Source organism: Epinephelus fuscoguttatus, linkage group LG21, assembly GCF_011397635.1.
Source record: "Epinephelus fuscoguttatus linkage group LG21, E.fuscoguttatus.final_Chr_v1".
Taxonomy (NCBI): domain Eukaryota; kingdom Metazoa; phylum Chordata; class Actinopteri; order Perciformes; family Serranidae; genus Epinephelus; species Epinephelus fuscoguttatus.
The window spans coordinates 2,140,627-2,145,772 of NC_064772.1; the positions used below are offsets into that span (position 1 = coordinate 2,140,627).

At 48.2% G+C, this 5,146-nt stretch overlaps 1 pseudogene; it reads right to left on the reverse strand.

The window, feature by feature from the left end:
* Positions 1–1,744: 1,744 nt before the first annotated feature.
* On the reverse strand, positions 1,745–4,002 carry LOC125882264 (uncharacterized; annotated as a pseudogene).
* Positions 4,003–5,146: the final 1,144 nt, after the last annotated feature.

Here is a 5,146-nt window from a genome sequence, read left to right on the forward strand (position 1 = left end):
CCAGCGGGTTCGGGGATTAACGCCGCAACTGGCCCCAGCGGCCTTGCGGCCACAGCTCGCAACCGCCACCTCGACACCTCCACAGCTCGCAACCGCCACCTCGACATTCGGACTCAATGTCCCCCTCTGCCCTCGGGACATGGTCGAAGCTCTCCTGGAGGTGGGAGTTGAAGATCATCTGGACAGGTTCTTCCGCCAGGCATTCCCAGCAGACCCTCACTGTTCGTTTGGGCCTGCCAGGTCTGCGCGGCGTCTTCCCCCACCATCTGATCCAACTCACCACCAGGTGGTGATCAGTTGACAGCTCTGCTCCTCTCTTCACCCGAGTGTCCAGAACATATGGCCACAGGTCAAATGATACGACTACAAAGTCAATCATTGACCTGCGACCTAGGCTTTCCTGGTGCCACGTGCACCGATGGACATCCTTATGTTTGAACATGGTGTTAGTTATGGCCAAACTGCGACCCGCACAGAAGTCCAATAACTGAACACCACTCGGGTTCAGATCGGGCAGGCCATTCCTCCCTATCACGCCCCTCCAGGTCCTGCTGTCATTGCCCACATGAGCGTTGAAGTCCCCCAGCAGAACAATGGAGTCCCCGGTCGGGGCACTGTCCAGCACCCGTCCCAGGGGCTCCAAAAAGGGTGGGTACTCTGAACTGTTGTTCGGTGCATAAGCACAGACAACAGTCAGGATCCGTTCCCTGACCCGAAGGCACAGGGAAGCAACCCTTTCGTCTACCGGGGTAAACCCCAACGTACAGGCAGAGAGTCTGGGGGCTATCAGAAACCCCACCCCGGCCCTTCACCTCTCACCCGGAGCAACTCCAGCGAAGGAGAGAGTCCAACCCCTCTCAAGGACTAGGGTTCCAGACCCGGAACTATGTGTCGAGGTGAGGCCGACTATATCTAGCCAGTAGTGCTCAACCTCTTCCACAAGCTCCGGCTCCTTCCCCGCCAGAGAGGTGACATTCCATGTCCCAAGAGCCAACTTCTGTAACCGAGGATCGGACCGCCAAGGCCCCCGCCTTGGTCTGCTGCCCAATCCATATTGCACCGAACCCTTCTGGATCCCTCTGCGGGTGGTGGGCCTGCAGGGGGACGAGGCCATGTAGCTGGTTCGGACTGGGCCCGGCCGGACCCCATGGGCGAAGGCCCGACCACCAGGCACTCGCCCACGGGCCCCAACACCAGGCCTGGCTCCAGGGCGGGGCCCTGGTAACCCTCCGGGCCGGGTACACGCGTCCTTGTTCGTATCCATCATGAAGGGTCTTTTGAACTGTTCTTCGTCTGACCCTTCGCCCAGAACCAATCTGCCATGGGAAACCCTACCAGGGGCAGTGTCAGTGTCCCCGACAGCATAGCTCCTAGGGTCATTAGGGCACTCAAACTCCTCCACCACGATAAGGTGACGGTTCTCGGAGGAGCATACATATTAGAGCATACAAGAATTCAGAATATATTCACAAGCTGGAGTCACATTACTTGAACTGTCTTTGCATAAAAAAAGTACTAAACAAGTTTTGATTACTAGGTAAGTAGTCTAACAACAAATGCAGCTCTGAAAAGATAGGGCACCTGTTTAAGTTATGTTAAAAATAAAGCAGAGCTATACCTCAGTTGTTTTACAAAAACATTCAGTGAATGAAATATGTATGTATGTATTTATGTGTGTAAGTATGTAAATATCTATGTACGTAATTACATAACTGTGTGTTTAAGTGCAACATTAAATGTCTTCTCACTGTTCACTTGAAATAAGCTCAGCTCTTAAATTCACGAAACCTGCACAGATTTTGAGAATCTTGTCAACTTTGGGCACTAAGTTGATTGGCACTGTTTGTGAGAGAGTCTTGTAGACCTTCAGACGCCTTATTGCCCGTTCAACATGAATGCGAGCATGAGCAATGTGGCGTGACCCCCTCGTTGGTCAGCTGGCACCCTCTGCGTATGAATGCTGGAATGATGAGGTTCACCCTATGCTCCTCCAGCAAGTCCCTCACCGTGAATCCACGGTCACCCATCACCTCATCTCCAGCACGTAAGTAGTCTAGAAAACCTGAGTTTTGTGTTATGTACCCGTCACTGCATTTTCCACCATAAGCGTCAGAAATAAACATAATTACACCAGAGGGAGAAACAGCCACTAAATACTTAACTCTGTTATTTGCATAATAGTGACTGTATGACTCACTTCTTGAATCCAGTTTTTTTGCTTTTTGTAAAACTGTCTCTGTGCAGTCAATTACACAAGTTGTGTTACCAAAGTGCTGTTTAAAAGCCTTTGGCAATGTTGCTTTTATGGTTTCACGAGGCAACCACACAATGAGATCCTTCATGTGTTCACACATAGGGCTCTAGTTTCGCAGACCGGGTGAGGTGGGGGCGCAGCGCACCTGCGCTTCGCCAACTGGGTGTGGCCAGGCGGATTTTGCAAGTTTGGCACACTGTGTGCCCTGGCGCAGCTACTCCTCTTTCCCACCTCCGTCCCTCCTACCTGCGCAAGTCGGAAAGAGGGAGGAGAGAAGGCGTGGAGTGGGTTTTACGCACATCACACCAATCAAATGAGCCCCTCTCCTCGCCCTTAAATGCGCCGCGCAAAGGCGTAATGAGAGTTTACTCAATTCGCCATAGCAGAAGAGAACAGCAGCGTCAGATGGCCGAACTTCTCCCAGGAGGAAACTTATGTTTTGGTCCGGGAGGTCCAAGCTCGCAGTGTCCAAATATACGGAACTGCGAGCTTGGACCTCCATAGGCTGATGATGCAAAGGTAGCCTGGGAAGAGGTCACCACAATTGTAAATCAATGTTGCGTTTCTCTCGTGCGCACGCGCTCTCTCTTTCTCTCTCACAGTCTCATTCTATTTCATTTCTTTTGGCTTTTCTAAGATGACAGATGCTGAATATATACTCCCTATCTGATGCTGTGGCTGTTTGTGGTTGGCTGAGAGGGATGTGAACTCATTAGTTTGCAGCTCTTTTTAATCAAATCAGGTTGGGTTTCCATTACGCGTGCCAAACGTGCCAAACGTGCCAAACGGTGCCAATCCCCTTTGATCTGACATCAGATGTGACAGGACAGTCGATATAGAGATACATTTATGTGCTGATTGCAGGTAGTTGCATTGAATAGTGTTTTTTTGGGGTATTTATCGCATCGTTAATGTGCCTGATATTCTGGAAACCTGCCTGTGAGGTTTTGGTGACGTGTGCGCACTGTCCGCCGGTCAGCCAAACTTCAGCTTACACCGGCTGTGCTCCCCCTGCGCTGACAGTAGACCTGGTTTCAGCTGGCGAGCTGGCTGCGCCGCCACACCCATCTCAGCGCACCTCAGTCTGCCAAACTACCAAACTGAGTGCGCCTCGGGTTGTGCTGCTTGAAACTAGCTCTGCGCGGGGTTCGCAACCCTGCGCCACCCTGCGCTGCGCCGGGAAACTACAGCCCATAATGTCTAGCCACATTCCCATTGTCTTGCTGACCTGACCTTGTGATATTTTAAATCGGTGTGCTAGGTCAGCCATGACAAAGTTTTGTCTTAACTTAATCAAAGTCAATAGAATTTGGTCCACAACTGGCATTGATGGTGAAGCTGGGGCAAATGGTTGTAGGCAGGCTACAAGTGTTTGAAATTCTGTGAGTGGAATCCCAGTATACAGAAGGGAGTCTGCATCACTCTCTAATATGCAGTCAGCAACAGGGTGTGGCACTTCTGGTGGTGGTGTATGCATTCCACACGTGATGGCGGGCCCTTTTGAATAGGTGTGATCCTCCATCCCTGGGTCTGACCACTGTGTTTGGGCATCACAGGATGACTTCGCTGCTGCGCACAGCTCCTCACCCTGATCCATCTCATCTTGCTCATCTGAGGGTAACAATACAGTACATAATTATCAAGACATGATGCATTAGGGGTTTCTCTACCATTATAACACTTTTATTACACCCACCCTGCCCCATTAATCTTCCATCAACCCCACTACTTCCCACCGGTAACCGCATCACCTATGTGCTCCAGAAACCTAGGGAAAACCTGGTACATAATAACAGCTACAATATTAAATTCAGATTAAGATTAAAATACTGCATCATTGAACATTTTGTTATGTCTGTGCTGAAATTATGGCATTTTTAGGTTAATACTGACCAGCAGTTCAAAAGCACGTCACAGTTTAACTGTTCAGAAAAAGGTAATACTACATGTTGTTGCCTGACAAATACTACAGTGCTGTGTCCTCCATACACATGAAATCATACCTGATGTTCTTAGCACCCAGCGTCTCTTCGCCGGTGATTTGTCATATCCCAACCACAAAGTAGGATGCGGGTGTTCCTCCATGGGCTTTTTGTCAACAAAATGAAAGGAGCACACGTATAATGTTTTAGGTGGTCTATTCAAGTTAAGGTTTTTCAGCCACCTCCTTCTGGGTTCCTCATCCCTGGGTAGGCAGTGGAAACTGTACCGATTCTCACAACATTCTCTCTTAGTCCGGGGTGCATGCTCAAAACATTGCTCTTGTAGCCACCGATTTAACTTCGTCTGGTTGTTAGTATAGCTGCGAAAAGCGCAACATGTTTCCGAGCTGCTCAAGGACATTTTTAAATGCTAAGGAGGCTGATCATCGTTTAGAAAAGAAAACAGTAAACATTCAAATGAACCGCTACGGGAAACGAAAACCGCTAGCAACCAATGGCTCACTGCTACTTCCGGTGTCTCACAGGAAGTTGCACCATCAGCGCCCCCAGGAATAAGGTGGATACAGGGCATTCTACCGATTTTGTGCATAGTGCTGTCCCTTACCAAAGAAACAACAAAAATAATAAAATTGAGTATTGAATTGATTCAGACATAGATTTTTACAAAGATTATGTTATGAGCTATTGAAACCCAGGACATTAAATGAAAATGTGATAAGCTAAATAAATACAAAATCACCATTTATAGGGTACTTTCTATTGGGAAGTAGCTGTCCCCAACCCTGACTTCTAAAATTCAATTCATGTAAATAACACTTAAAACTTTTTTCATATTTTTTTCACAAGTGTAATTTAAAACATCTTTGTGATTGAGTTTAAACAGAAGTTTGTATTGTGGGATTAATTTTTAAATTAAGAAACTATGCTAAAAAAAAATAGTGTCCCTTGT